Source organism: Octopus bimaculoides, chromosome 10 (genome assembly GCF_046866305.1).
Source record: "Octopus bimaculoides isolate indiv1 chromosome 10, ASM4686630v1, whole genome shotgun sequence".
Classification (NCBI taxonomy): domain Eukaryota; kingdom Metazoa; phylum Mollusca; class Cephalopoda; order Octopoda; family Octopodidae; genus Octopus; species Octopus bimaculoides.
In genome coordinates, this window is record NC_142937.1 from 95,931,700 (window position 1) to 95,948,230 (window position 16,531).

Consider the following 16,531-nt stretch of genomic DNA (forward strand, 5'->3'; position numbering starts at 1 on the left):
TACGGTTTTGTTACGAGTGCATTCAAATTTCATCTCCGATCTTTATTATATTCGTTTAGTCTTTCCTTATTAGTTGGTCAAACTGCATCTTAATTCCGGGCATCAAAACAACCAACAGGTTCTCGCGGTTGAAACGTTTTCATTTCATCCAAATCTCTTTCGACAGCTTTCTTACGGTGAGTTATTTAGTAATTTGAAGAATCTGGAATAATTGTAGGTGAGTAAGAGATGATGAGACAATTATAAATCATAGAACCAGCTGGATCGATCCATCAATTTGAAAAGAATCCAAGATAATGTTATTGGTTTGTGTGCTGGAAAGACACAGAACCGACATTATATATACAACAGAGCCAATAGATTTAGTTGCGTATTCCAACTTAGAAAGAGAGAGAGAAATATTGAGGCCGGGACGAAAGTTTTATTTGTTTTTAGTTCCAATCTAACACGAAATAAAACTACTTCGTAAAAACAAAAATTAAATTAAAGTTTTAAAAAATTAAATTTTTTTTCACGAAATTATAAGAATTAATTTTATATATTAGAGAAACAAATTTTCACAAGGATACAAGTGACTGAAAATCTATAATGCGTTTGGGAAACAAATAAACGCAATAATTTCTTATTTCCTAAACACGTTATTTCTTTATTTGTAACATATGTGTGTGTGTGTGTGTAGAGGAAGTAACTAGTATATAATTACTGTATAGGTATCAATGGGTTTTACTTCAGCATCAGAATGTTGATTTCTTGAGTACAAAACGACATTTATAGGTAAAAAAATAAAGCTAAAAGAATGTATTACATTAATTTCCTTTGTCAAGCACAAGGTTAGCATTGATTATTCTGTTTAGAATTTCTATATTTTCTAATTTATCGGCCTTGAAATCTTTTTTATTTCAACATCAATCACTGTGTGTCGACAAATTAGAAGAAAAAAAAAATTCTCTTATATTCACTTTTTAAATCTTCCGAAGCTGCAAGTTAAATTTCTTTTAACTTTTCCTTTCACATTTAAAGTTCATCTGCCGATGAACATGTCTAGATTTACCTTTGTTTTTGATTTTTTTCGTTATTCCTTATAACATTTTCATCGAATTTTATATCAAAATTCGATGTGGTTCATTACATGGAACTTAAACTTTCAGTTATGATCCGATTTTTCATTAACTATTATGGGACGTTTCCATTTTCATAAGATTGAATAACTTTTTATTCTTATGCAACCAGTCTTTCTTTAAAAACTGAAATCTTTCAGCATAAGGAATCGATAAATTTATTTTTTTAAAAAAAGAAGCACAAATATAAATTTAAACATTTATTAACGAAGTGTGTTTCTAATAAAATACGAAACTAAAACGTATCTGTTTAAAGAGAATGGCGGAGAGAGGCGTTACCAAGGTAACGAGAGTCTGTGATGACAAACTTTACTTTATACAACATATCGACAGCGAGCAGAAAATTTCTAATGAGACGGGAAATCACCTGAAGAAAATATTTTATGTTTAATGTATAAATTTAATGAGTGACAAACACATGAACAGCAGCTTGTACTGGAGGAGAAGAAACCAACGATACTTAACGCTGGTAAGTGAAATCGATAAAATAGTTAAAATCGATGTGATTTTGGTGAACGATTGCTGGTTTATTTATTTCATGATTAATCTTCTTTTGAATTGATGATTTATTTATTTCATCCAGAACTTTGTTATTTATATGTGACAAGGATAGTAGAATACGAAGTAAGCTGTTGCGAACTGAGTATTGGGGGAGGGGGACCAGGGAAAAATCTTGCATATTTTACATAACCATTGGTGTGGCACTAGTGAAGTTGGGCAGATAGTAATGATGTCTCCATGTGGCTAATGTTTTGCCATTTTTGTTCAGTTACCATCATGGTTTAAACTAGTGCACACCTTGAGTTTGCTATCAAAATGTTTATTGAGAATGGTGGATCTGGAAGGATGTTTCTGCCACACCGATGGTAACTGTGAAATGTTGTTTATGCTCAAAATTTTCATTTTTGAAATATAATTAATCAATTCATTTGTAAAAAAAAAAAAAAATGTTTTTTTTAAGTAAAGCAATATTTAAAATATTTGGTTTAAAATTTTGAATCATATGTAGTCAATGAAAGAGAAAAACTGTCCAGATGCGTAAAAAAAAAAAACTCTCATGGATATACCATTCTTGATAAACACTTCAACAAAAAACCATGGTGATAACTGGGGGGAAACAACAGTAAAACATCAACCACATGAAGACACTATAATTTACCTGCCAAACTTCACTAGCCCCCACACCAAAGACCATGTAAAATTTGTGAGTTTCCTGCCACACCTTGTGTTAAAGCCAAAGAGGGGCATAGGAAGGGTGTGGCAGGAGGGACAGATTTGGCTGACATGGATTGCAACCATTGCTAGTTGGAGATAATCTTGTCACCTGATGCCTCTATGTGGAGTGAGAGAAACTAAATGACTAAGATCCTTTAGTTTCATTAGAAATGAACACAAATTCAATATCTAAGCTACAAGATCTGAAGATCTTTCAGAGCATAAATTATATTGTAAGTAATAAATGCTGTATGTAATAATTATAAACTTTGGATTCAGGGAACAAATTATTTCCCAATTTCTGGCATTTAACAAAAGAACTTTAAAAACTTTTTTTTAATGCTATTTTTGGTAATGTCTTTTCTTTTCTGTTGCTACTACTACTACTACTACTACTACTACAATCATTAAGGAGTTTCATTGACAGAAATATCATTGCAATGATTTATTTTAAACAAATCATTCCCTTTCTTGCCACTGCTGTCGTCATCATCATCATCATCATCATGGGGATGAAATTGGTACAGTTTTGATGGGTCTACAACTATGGCACACCTCGACAGGCTTCAATACTTCATCTTCCCCTTCTTCTCTACTTCCACACCTTCATCTTTTCTCTCTTTATTTTTCTTTGACTCTCCCTCTTCCTCTCTTTCCTTCCCTCTTTTTCTTCTTTTGCTGAAATATTGTTTGGGTTTTCTTTCTGTGAATAAATAACATTTGGCAAGTTCAGACTTAAACTGAGCATGAAAATTATGAGTTGGGACAAGTGTTTGTAGGGGAGAGGTGTACATACAAGTGCATGTACATGGGAAATGGAAAAGTAGCAGAAAAACTGGTATAATTACCAGTTGCTAGCTATCAAGACAATGCATCCTTCAACGATTCCATGTTTCCTGAAACTCACACTACTCCTCACACATCCCTGCACCCTTTCCTTTTCACATCATTTTACAGTTGACTTTTCTCTTTTTGTGTGTGTGTGTTTTATTCTGTGTGCCATGCATATACCTGGAGCTTTTACTGCTCTTTCACATATGGTTGCATTCTGTCCTTCTTTTCCTATGAGCACTGTGTAAAAAAAGCTTATTATTATTAAATATTGCTGTTTTATATTTAATAATTTCTGAAACCACTATCACTGAAAAATAAAATACGGATTTCTTTTGTGATATATACAGGGTTAGTTTTACAGGAGTAGAAGTCATTAGAATTGATTTCAGGATATTACTGGTACTTATTTATTGCTCCACTCACACACACACCTCAGCAGGATGAAAGGCAAAGTGGTACCTGAGATGGGGGTTGCAAAATTGAATAGGGGGTGCAGCACAATGAGGAGATTTTACTACGTTTTTGACTTTGAGACAAAATATATTTTTTACAAATGTTTCCCTACCTTACAAAAACTATATTAGCCAAGCAAATGATCTTTCTGAAATGCATCAGAAACATCATAACATGATCTGATCAGTATTTCAGAAAATTATCTCAGTTATCTTTGAACATACAAATGACAAATTTAGTTGGGGCAAAATAAGGAAGACAAGATAAGGTGAATTTGCCTCTTCAATTATCCAGAATTACATTTGGAAAAAAGACTTGTACACATCAATATCCATTCTTAGACAACAGAAAGATCAGAAATGCAAAAAAAACAAAAACAAAAACATTTTAATATGTAGGTCAAATGAAAGAGAATCGTGGAAAAATGACATACAATATGAAATTAAAGAAACTCTACTATACCAAAAAACTCAACATAAAATATTCTCTGTAGCTTCTTCACATTCTGCTCAAGTGTCTCTCTCTGATATATTTACACACTATGCAGTTAAAGAGGAAAAAAAAAAATCAAAATTAGCCATTACTCATTTTACCCCATTTTATCACATTAGACATTAAGTGTAGGAAAAAATTGATTTGGAATCCAACAGAAAAAAGAATATTGATTGCTAAATACCAAAAATTATCCAGTTATTAGCAACCTCAACAAAGGTAAGGAAGAATTTCTTGAAAGAAATAGTAGCTGACCATGTTTTGGACTCTCTCTCTCAACTTCAGCAACAACAACTATGTTTGACCACTTTTTATTCCTAAATAAAACGTAGCAATAAAAAATAATGATGATATACTTGTAATGATTTCAAACAGGAAGGAGGAAAATTCTGTATGCACTGGCATATAATATGACTGGGTGTACAAGACAACCCCCAGGACTTCCATTTAAAAAAGTGGGTTTTCAGCTACACTTGCTGTATAAGACTATCTCAGAACATAATAAGACAGCAGTAAAGATGTGTCTCATGATAGGAGAGCAGTGGTGTTAGGAAGGATGACCAGCTGTTGAAACCAGCTAAAAAGGAAATTGATGAGCAGCAGGTGACTCATTTAGGAGCACAGAAATGACTCAACCAATTCAGCACGGGGAAATGGACGCAAAATGATGATAGCAGCAGCAGCAGCTGAATTCTTGCTACTTATTGCTAATGTGTTCTCTAAGAACAAATTAATTCCAAGCAAATAATAAAAGATTGTTTCAAATACAAAAGCTTTTTAATTTGCTCAGTACATTGACTGAGCTTTGCTTCACTTGAGTAAATTATGTCAGGAGATAACAAATAGGATTTAGAATTTGAAAGTAAAAATAGGGAAAATACAGGGACATTTCATTATGCTTTAAAGCTCAGGAAGAGAATAAGGGCAACAGCATTTTTGAAGTCATTTTATAAAGAAAATATCATATTTACACTATAAGTCAACAATAGAATCTACTTTATTATTAAAACTAGAGTTTCAGTTAATAAAAAAAAAAAAACCAGCAAAAAACATGGATGTCTTTAACCGGGACTTCACAAATGTCTTTTGCTGATGTACTCCTTCATTATGTTTGGCAGTGTTGGTGTAACCTGTGTGAAGAATATAGTGAAAATAATTGAATACTGTAGACTAGACAGTAGACATATGTTATTGATTTAATTTAAAGAATTCAAATCCTACTCTGGTCAGCTTTGCCTTTTATCCTTTTGGTATTGACAAAATCAAGTACTAAAGTCGATATGACTATTCCTCTCCACCTAAATTTCTTGCTACATGTTTTTGTAAGAAATTTGTTTCATTTAATTTAATGTTAGAATTTTAGAGATGCTGTAAACCTTTTTAGAGGTTTTGAAAATCTTTTTAGAGATGTTGGAAACCTTTGTTCATTGTAATGATTGGCCAGGAACAGAAAAGCTCTCTACATATATTTTCTAAGCAACAAATTGCATTTAATAGTTGTGATTACTTCAAAATTCCAGTGTTTTTACAAGCCTTGCATACCCCAATAGCTTTTTTTTTGTGTACCTCTAGGGATACACACACCTGAGTTTGAGAATCATCCCTGCCTTTAATTGCAGAATGTGATTATGAAACCATAAATATTAAGTTTTAGCTCCAGGAGGAAAAAATAAATAAAATAACTAAAATTTTAAAAATAAGGTTTGTAATAATTTAGTCTTGCAGTAAATTATGATTTCTCTTTATAAATTTAATTTCCAACCAAAAATGTTCTAATCTTATTTTTTTACTTCAATTGTTTATGTAGCAACAATGTTTATTTTTCATACAGATCTTTACTATGTGGTACATCCATAGACGCTAGCTATTGTTGTCAACACATTGTTTTAATCTATAAGTTCAGTGACAGCTAAAATCTGTGGATATACCCCAGGGTAAAGCTTATTTTTTACTTTCTCATTTTTTATCTTTCCATTTTCCTTCAATTATTTTCATTTTTGTTATTTTTACATCATAATTGTTACATCTGTTTTTTTCTTCTTTGTAGATCACTATTCTTAGTTTGAACTCAGTACTATCCTACAGTTTAATTGAAAGATGTCTAACACAACCAGAGACGATGCAAAGCTCTACATGGCCCAGCATGGAATACCCCAGCTCTTTGAATGCTTGCTCAGTTGCCTGTTATTAGAAAGACCACCTGATCCAATCAAATTTATCGAACAGAAGATCGCAGAAGTTAAACTTAAAGGTGTCAAAAGCATTAATTGGGAGACTTTTATGTGCCATCTGCATCCTTATTGTGATCACTATAAAAGCAAAACCATCATCAGAGACAGAAACAGGCTCAATCAGGGTAGTAATAAAATTACAAGTGAAATGGTTTCCACTGGCTACAAACCCAATACTTTTGAGCTGACTGAAACGCATAGAAATTAAAGAAGTTGAGTAAGAAAATAACATTTTCATTTTTCAAAGGGATCTTCTTCTATAATATTAAGTCTGAAGCCTGTTTAGAAATTGAGCAGTATGAGCTATGGGAGTTTGTATTGCTTGGCTGTCCTATCTTCCAGTTGTGATAAAGACATTATTTACAGAACATTCTCAATTCTTTTTTATTTTCTGTTGTTCCCTTTCTCCCTTCTCTCCTTTTCATTAAACTCCCTCATTCACCAAATGCCACATATCAGAGGAGGTTTCAAGCAGTGCAGGTATAGCAAAGCCAACAATAATGTCCCACCATGACTGCATCTCTTGAGCTGAAACTAGCTAGAGAGGTAGAGAGACTAAAAAGACATGAATGTATGTGTGTGTATAATCCAAATTGAGGAAATGGAGCAGGTAAAATCCAGGATACATATGTTTCCTAGCTAGCAGATCCTTAGAAGTAATAATTACTCAATGAGGGGTACTCCACTAGTTACTCATCAGGCTGAAGATACCTTAGCTAAATAAAGGTTATGTTGTCATTAAAGAATCCCAAGTTAACTTGCAGAAGATATAATTCAAAATGAGTGGCGAAGCCAGAAGAACAGAGTGAGAAAACAAAATAGAAAAATATACGAAGAAATAAAATGGTCAGTAATAGAAAAGGAGGAAGTAAAAAATATGGGAGAGAGAGAGCAATTGTTTAAAGTTGTTAAGAATAAAGAAAAGAGATGGAGGAAGAAGAGAGAATTTAGGTTAGATTGATGAGGGGAAGGTCTTTGTGAATATTAAGCTGGGGTCATTTAACTATGTAAATATATTGTGGAAGACAAACCATATACATTTATAGAGAATCAAAAAAAAAAAAAAAGAGAATTTTTAGAAGTGAAATGGTCAAGAATGAAAAGAAAAGGAAAAAGTCAAATATCTAGGAGCGACAGTAAGGTGGATTTGGTTGGAGAGGAGAGAGGGAGATGGGAGGTTAGTAGCCACGAGGGGAATATATACAGACCCAAGGAAAGCCACGAGGGGAATATATAGTAGCCACGAGGGGAATATATACAGACACAAATACTTCATCATTTAACACGTTTCTTTCCTTGCTGCCATAGGTTGGACACACACATTCTTTTATTCTTTTTCATGGTTCAGTCATTTGACTAGTACTTATTCTATCGGTCTGTTTTGCCGAACCGCTAATTTACAGGGACGTAAACACACCAGCATTGGTTGTCAAGTGATGTTGGGGGGACAAACACAGACACACAAAGACACACACACATATATATAACAGGCTTCTTTCAGTTTCCGTCTACCAAATCCACTCACAAGGCTTTGGCCAGCCTGAGGCTATAGTAGAAGACAGTTCACCAAGGTGCCATGCAATAGGACTGAACCCAGAACCATGTGGTTGGTAAGCAAGCTACTTACCACACAGCCACTCCTGCACCTATATATATACATACATATCCATATTTATATACATATATATACTTATATATATACATATATATATACATACATATATATATATGCTTATATATACATACATATATATACACACACATACATATATACATACACATACATACATATATACATACATACACATACATATACATTCATACATATATACATATGTGTATATATATATATATATATATATATATATATATACATACATATATACAGACATACATACATATATACAGACATACAGACATACATACATATATATATATATATATATATATATATATATATATATATATATATATATATATATACATATATACATGCATACATACATACAAACATATATATATATATACGAGGTCTGATCAATAAGTGTCTGGAGTTTGCTGTTAATGTTCACTAGCTCACTTCCGTTGTTTACAGCTGTGCTTGGAAGGCACGTATGGACCATATGGTTGTTGCATTGACCATGACAGAGAAAGATGTCATGGCAACACCAGCTCAGAGGCCTGAGCCGCACACAAATGTACGAGTGGTTCAGACATTTCCAAGATGGTCGAAAAAATGTCAATAGTGATGAATTTTCTGGGAGACCTGCAACCAGCAGAACTGAGAAAACATCACAGATGTACATGCAGCTGTGAGGTGAAATCAGTGAATCTCCATCCGTGAGTTATCAGAGGATGTGCAGATTAGGTACAGTTCAGTTTAGTTCATGATCACTGAAGATTTTAGAATGAGATGTGTGTCTACCAAGTTTGTGCCAAAACTACTTTCAGCTGACCAAAAAAGATGCTTGGGTTTTAAATGCACAAGATCTCCTTGATTGTGTCAAAAATGATGAGAACTTTTTGAAAAGATTATTATATACATGTGTGTGTATATATATATATATATACACACACACACACACATACATACATAGATATTGATATTGCATATGTGTATTTTGGATGATGAAATATATTTTGTATTTATATGATAATATATTTTGGATAATGAAAAGTTTTTATTGCTACAGTAATTCAACAAAACTATTTCATTATTTTGTGATTTACGCAAACACATGCGCACACACACACACACACACACACACAGAGTTTCATTAAAGAGTATGTATGCTTTATTGATAAAGAGAAAAAGTCTATCATGAATGCCTGGTTTTATACTTTTCATAATGGAATGACTGTAAAGTAAGAGTTAATGCATGTACGTACGTGTTTGTGTGTGTGTGTGTGTGTGTTTGTAAGTGCACCCGTGTGAGTTTGTGCTTATCTGTGTTTGCTTGTGTATAGGTATGGATATATAAACAGAACAAACACATAGTTTACACAGAGATAGTTATATGAACATTTATATGCAGGAATTTGTGTATGTAAATCAGTGTGTGTGTGTGTGTGTGTGCCTTTCAAAAGGAAGTCCAAAGCAACATCATTTGACTAGAAGAACACATGACAGTTCCAAAGACAACTAATTAAAAATATTGCACTTTGGTTGTTTTTTTTCTCTTCTTTTATTTGTTGTTGTCTTTCATGTTTTCATATCTAAAAATATAGGAAAATGAGAACCAAAGAACTCAGCTTTCCAGTGCCGTTGAAGAATGTCTCCATTTCATTTATTGAAGAATGTATCCATTTCATTTATTGAAGAATGTATCCATTTCATTTATTGAAGAATGTATCCATTTCATTTATTGCATAAACAAAACTATCTTCTTTGTCTCTTAGAAACCAAACAAAAAATTGGTTGTCATAGAAAAATCATATTTTTTCATTTGTCAATGTCAAAACAAACTAAAAAAAGTTACATAGAACTATTGATATCTAAAGAATTCATTAAGATTTTGGGTGAGAATAAACTTAATTCTAATAAAAATGTTTGAGTTTTCATTTTTCTAAATTATTTTCTTCTCTCTCTTTCTTTCTGGAATATATCGAAATGATGTTACATGATGTTCTTTTTGTTGAGAAGGATTCTGTGGTTCTAAGCAAAAACACTTAAGATAGCAGAAGGTAGATTTACTTATTAGGGGCAAACAAGCTATGTATTTACATGTGTAAGTAGACGTGGATGTGTATGTGTCAGCATAAGAGAGTATGCACAGAGGAGTGTGTATGTATATTTGAGTATTGGAGTATATATAAATATATAGATATATATATTTATGTGTATGTATATATGTGTAGCAGGCTAGATTTGATGTGCCATATCAATTCGATATGATGTAGCCCACTACTGAATGTAGCGTATAGATGTAACGCTTCAAGGTTCTCCCGTTGGAGTAACCAGGAAGACATGGGATGAAGTGGTGAAGTGCAATCTCTGAATGTTGGGCCTCACAGAGGCAATGACAAATGACTGAGACCTTTGGCGATGTACCATGCTTGAGAAGACCCATCAAACCAAGTGAGATCATAGTCGTGGCCAATTCCAGTTTCACATAACTGGCCCATTAAAAGCCCCCTTCAATTGTTGGACAATTTGCTGTGCTTGTGAAGACCTGTCAAGCCGAGTGAAATTGTATTCGTGGCCATTGGCATTGCCATTGCTGTCTGACTAGCACCTGTGCCGGTGCCATATAAAAAGCACTGTTTGAGCATTGGGCCTTGTGGAGGCAGTGACAGGTGACTGAGACCTTTGGCAATATACTGTGCTGTGTAGACTTGTCAAGCCAAGTGAGACTGTAGTTGTTTCCGATGTTGGTGTTAGGTCAATCGTACCCATGCTGGTGGCACGTAAAAAGCACCCACTACACTCTCAGAGTGGTTGGCATTAGGAAGGACATCCACCCGTAGAAACCTTGCCAAATCAGATCGGAACCTGGTGCAGCTCCCTGGCTTACTAGCTTTCAGTCAAACCATCCAACCCATGCCAGCACGGAAAACGGATGTTAAATGATGCTGATGATGATTTAACAGGAACTAAACTGAACCAACTTACTATTTTTTCTCATAAGTGAAGAAAAAGCCCTGATTTAGCTAATGAATCTTGTATACTATTTTATTTCATTTCGTTTCATTATATTTATTTAAGTCCTGATTGATTGTCTCCTTTTATTGTCAATGTATTTGTGTCACTTTCCACCTCACCATTTCTTTTGCCTCTTTATAATTGTAACATTTGAATTGAAATGACAAATGCTATGAGTGATAAATGTCATCTCCTCCATGGATGCCAACCACCTCAGCTAAATGACTGAAGTTGTGAAGATTCCTCAGCTATGTTCAGCCCCTCACAACAACTTGGGAAGAAACCAGGCCCCTGGTCTTGATTTAAAAGCTCGAGAATGATCCTCTTATAATGGATATGGGACTTCCTCCCCCTCATGAAGAGCTCCCTCCTGGCCCAGAGGCACCACGAGAACGGGATGATCATGAATTGCTTTGGTCTGATGGGGCTACAAAACTGGCCCAACTATCTGTGAATAATGAGACATGAAATCTTTCGAGCAAGATCGTTGCCGGTGCCCCTGGGCCGGCTCTTGTGCGGGTGACACATGAGGTTTTTCGAGCGAGATCGTTGCCGGTGCCCCTGGACTGGCTCTTGTGCTGGTGACACATGAAATTTCTTTGAGCGAGATCGTTGCCGGTGCCCCTGAACTGGCTCTTGTGTGGGGTTCTGGGATTTTTCGAGCGGGATCGTTGCTGGTGCCCCTAGGCTGGCTCTTGTGCGGGTGACACATGAGGTTTCTTGAGCGAGATCAGCATGGCCTTTGCCAGTACCGCCTGACTGGCCTTTGTGCGGGTGACACGTAAAAGCACCCACTACACTCTCTGAGTGGTTGGCTTTAGGAAGGGCATCTAGCTGTAGAAACACTGCCAAATCAGATTGGAGCCTGGTGTAGCCATCTGGTTTCACCAGTCCTCAGTCAAATCGTCCAACCCATGCTAGCATAGAAAGCGGACGTTAAACGACGACGACAATACGTACAGACATATATATATATATATATATATATATATATACACCGCCTGACTGGCCTTTGTAGGGTCTTCGAGCGAGATCGTTGCCAGTGCCCCTGGACTGGCTCTTGTGCGGGTGGCACATAAAAGACACCATTTCGAGCGTGGCCGTTTTCGTGTGGGTGACACGTAAAAGCACCCACTACACTCTCTGAGTGGTTGGCATTAGGAAGGGCATCCAGCTGTAGAAACTCTGCCAAATTAGATTGGAGCCTGGTGTTGCCATCCGGTTTCACCAGTCCTCAGTCAAATCGTCCAACCCATGCTAGCATGGAAGGCGGACGTTAAACGATGATGATGATGATGATGATGATGAAACCATACTACAGAGCATTACCCTGTCTGCTCTCTGCTATCTAACCCCCAATAGTACTATAATGGAATGGGTACGCTACAGTACAAAGGACCCTGAATTCAATAAAAATGCAACAAACTATAAAAAATAGGACACAGTCATAAAACTATCTTGTTTTGAAGGATCAACTTAATAATAACAATAATCCTTTCTACTATAGGCACAAGCCCCGAAACTTTGGGGAGGGGAAGGACTAGTCGATTACATCAACCCCAGCACTTTGATTGCTATTTATTTCATTGACCCAGAACTCACAACATAGCAACAGACGAAATACCACTAAGCATTTCTCCCAGCATGGTAACAATTCTGTCAGCTCTCCACCATAATAATAATAATAATAATAATAATAATAATAATAATAATAATAATAATGGTTTCAAATTTTGGCACAAGGCTAGCAAATTTAGGGGAGGAGTAAGTTGATTATGTTGACCCCAGTACTCAACTGGTACTTATTTTATTGACTCTGAAATGATGAAAGGCAAAGAGTTAACCTTGATGGAATTTGAACTCAATGTGAATTACTGTTAAGGATTTCACCCAGTGTGCTAAGGATTCTGCCAGCTCACCACCTGACATGGTTGCCATTAAATTTCTGGATGGCTTAGGTCTCTAGTGGGAGTGACATAGGAAGGAGACAGGCTGTTCAGTAGATCTGCTGTTACAAAAGCCATACAGGAGAAGGGAGGGAGAGAGAAAATGTATGTGTGTGTGAGAGAGAGAGAGAAAGGGAGAAAATGTGTGTGTGAGAGAGAGAGAGAGAGAAAGGGAGAAAATGTGTGTGTGAGAGAGAGAGCAAGAGAAAAAGATTCAAGATTTTGGTGAGGATAGGTGCTTTGGGTCCATGGGGAAACCAATACAAAGGCTGGTGGCCCTTACTGATTTTAAGCAACTGGAGCTACATATTACAATTTAAAATATGTGTCCATATGTAAGTGTACTTTGCGCGCCTGCATGTGTGTCTGTGTGTTTCTGAACGTTTCAATTTATATGCAAGTGTGTAAATATTCTTAAATGGCTTTTCCCCTCCAATGACTTATAAACAGCTCCAAAAAAAAAAAAAATACACAATATAAAACGAAGGGAAACAACTCTGTCAAGCATTACTTAAAATAAGGGAAACTATTCCGATTGTTGTGGATATTTTAGATTTTAGAAATGGGTATGTACGCACACGGACAGACACACACACACACCGCATGTATGTGTATATGTAAGTGGGCACACGCACATATATGTGAGTGTGTGCACCTGCATACACGCAATCACACACACACACACACACGCAGTAAGATAACCGTGAGAAAAGCTTGGTGTACATTTGTAGTCGTTGAGAAGGCTGAAGAGAAAGTTCATTGCTCTGTTATCTGGTCGTCACTAAGAATATAGAATGCAAAAAAGAAAACTGCATTGGTATAAGGTGTATGATATATATATATATATATATATATATATATATATATATATATATATATATATATATATATATATATATGTCGAGTGCTTATAGTAAACGATGTATGAGAAAGAGGAGAACCTAGAAAAGACAGGAGGAAATAGTGAAAGATGTTGATCATCACATAAAGGGGTGGCTGCCTTCGTCTTCTGCTCTTCCTCTCACACTGCATTCATCTACTCTGCCCTCGTCTTCTCACTGTCCTTTCTTCACAGTTTCTCCAATATACACCTGTCAACCCTTTCATCTCATTCTGGCCAACCTCCACGATTAACCCCACCCACCCATCTTTAACCGACCCTCTCCCTGCTCACCCTCGTTTCTAAAGCTCTCTCTCTCTCATGCACCCTTCCACATACCTCATATTCATCCTTACAACAAGGGACACTACTGGTTCTCCTTTACACAACTCAGCCCATCATCCTTACCACCCTGTCCCCCTGTCCTGTTCATTAACCTTTGATATACTACTCTTCCCCATGACCCTTCCATTACTTACCCCCAACATCATCTCCTCTGTTACCTTCCTCCCACTACAACCTTCAAGCATCAATAAATCTCTTCCTCCCACTCCCATTCATAGTCTAACTTCATTTGACACCTCTGACCCCCCCCCCTCTCTCTCTCCGATCCGCCACTTTCAGTCAGAAAGCGTCTTTATTCTGGTGAAGAGCGACAACAACAACAACCACACTTGTGCTGGTGCCATGCAAAAAAGGGAGCAGAAAACGTCTGTAAAGTTCATGTTTAAACAAGAAGGATTAATAAAGGGTTGAAAGGGTTTAATTCACCTTGCTGAGAGAGAGAGAGAGAGAGAGAGAGAGAGAGAGAGAGAGAGAGAGAGAGAACAAGTGCTGTAGTCCTGGCTGACATGAGAAATGCTTTTAGTAGAGTGTAGAAAGTGAGTTAGGAAAGGTATCCAGCCATAGAAACCATGGCAAAGCTGAGACACTGGAACTAGATGGACATGTCCATCTACCCATCCATGCACCTAGCACATCAGATTATGCTGCATTGTCCAACCTGTGCTGGCATGAAAAGTGACATAAGACAATGATGATGATGATGATGATATGGCTGTGAGATTAAAAAGATCATTTTGCAACAACGTGGTTGAAGGTTCAATCACACTAAGCAGCATCTTCTGCTATATATAGCCCTGAGCTGTCCAATGCCTTTTGAGGGAATTTCCAGGTTGGAACCCATAGTGTGTGTGTGTGTGTGTGTGTGTAAGTTTGATAAGTGCTAATGCATGAAATCCTTGGCCTTTGAGTCACTCTGTTGCTTCTGCAGAATATTAATGAAAATATATATACTCATGTTGTGAGTTCTATTTTTCCTGTTTGCATCACTAAACGAATGAATGAATGTATGTATGCATGTATGTAGGTATGCATGTAGGTATGTATGTATGCACATGTAAGAGTGTAGGTATATATATATATATATATATATATATATATATATATACGTACCTATTTGTGTTTGTTTCCCATATTTGACAATTGGTGTTGGTTTCTTTCTGTCCCCAGTAGAATAAGTATTAAGCTTAAAATAAGTACTGGGTTGCTTTGACTGACAAAAACTTTCAAGGGGGTGCCCCCAGTCTAGCTGTACTCCAAGGACTGAAACAAGTAAAAGAATAAAACAAAATATCATTCATCTTCTAGTTTTTACTTGTTACAGTCATTAGACTTCAGCCATGCTCTGCTCTGGCATCGGTTAGACAGGTGGACAGGATGTGATGGGTTCAAGTACTGGATCATTTCCCACGATCTATTTTGGCATGGTATCTACAGCTGGATGTCCTTCTTAACACTGACACTGCTCTCCACCTCTATAGTTTGTAAAAGAAGCAGCCAATATCCCAAGCTGCTATGCACAGATTTGCAGTGACATACTTCCACCAGGTCAAGCTTGTATATTCCACTATTGCCAAAAGCTGCAGAACTTTGTGAGAGTAACCTACTGGGTTTTCCAAGAAATTCTTGTGTGTGATTAATTATAATGAGTGAAGTGTATACAGAGCTTTACTCCCTTTCCAAATAGAACAGCTTTATCTATCATCATCATTGTCATTGTTGCCATCATCATCAACCTCATCATCATCATAGATATATTAAACGAATAGATAAGGATGAAGTATCCAGGTTAGTACTGTACAAGCACTCAATTATAATCCAGGTCATGGCTAACAGCATTGAGTTGTAAGGTGCACCACGGATTACTTAACATAAGCAATCCCAGTGTATTTCATCTGATGGGTAAATCCTGGGTTTGCTGGATTATAAATATTCTACTGAGTGTATATCCCAAATAATTACAATGAGTATGGAGATTAGTACACCTGCATATTTTTTATTATCAATTATACAAGATATTTTATTTAAATGTGCCCGACACATATTTCTGCTGTATAGCTAATGCGAGTGTTGTTATAAATATATGCTTTGACCTAATTAAAGTTTAGTATTCTCAATTTGAAATTGAAACCTAGTGTCAAGACAGGGTCAACCTCATAGCAGTTTTTATAGTGATCTCAGGTTTCCAAATCTTCTTCTCCCATTCTTTGCATTCAAAACTATAATAACCCACCAAATCTATAGAGACTTAGTTCCCTTCAGGCCATGTCAAGTAGATGGACCTTGAATAAAACTGTATAGTCTAATGACCAATCGAAAGTAACTGGATGCAAATGCAATTGTGAAATGACTATGCAGACAAAAAAAAAAACATGCAA

The 16,531-nt window shown here is 36.0% G+C and overlaps 1 long non-coding RNA gene across 2 annotated transcripts; it reads left to right on the forward strand.

Moving 5' to 3' along the window:
• Positions 1-505: 505 nt before the first annotated feature.
• Positions 506-6,711, forward strand: LOC149133965 (uncharacterized). 2 transcript variants are annotated; one of them, XR_016243512.1, is made up of 2 exons: positions 506-1,587; positions 6,160-6,711. It is a non-coding gene; the product is annotated as an uncharacterized LOC149133965 (long non-coding RNA). The 2 variants fall into 2 exon arrangements; XR_016243511.1 differs by lacking the exon at positions 506-1,587 and adding an exon at positions 1,744-2,566.
• The last annotated feature ends 9,820 nt before the right edge of the window (positions 6,712-16,531 follow it).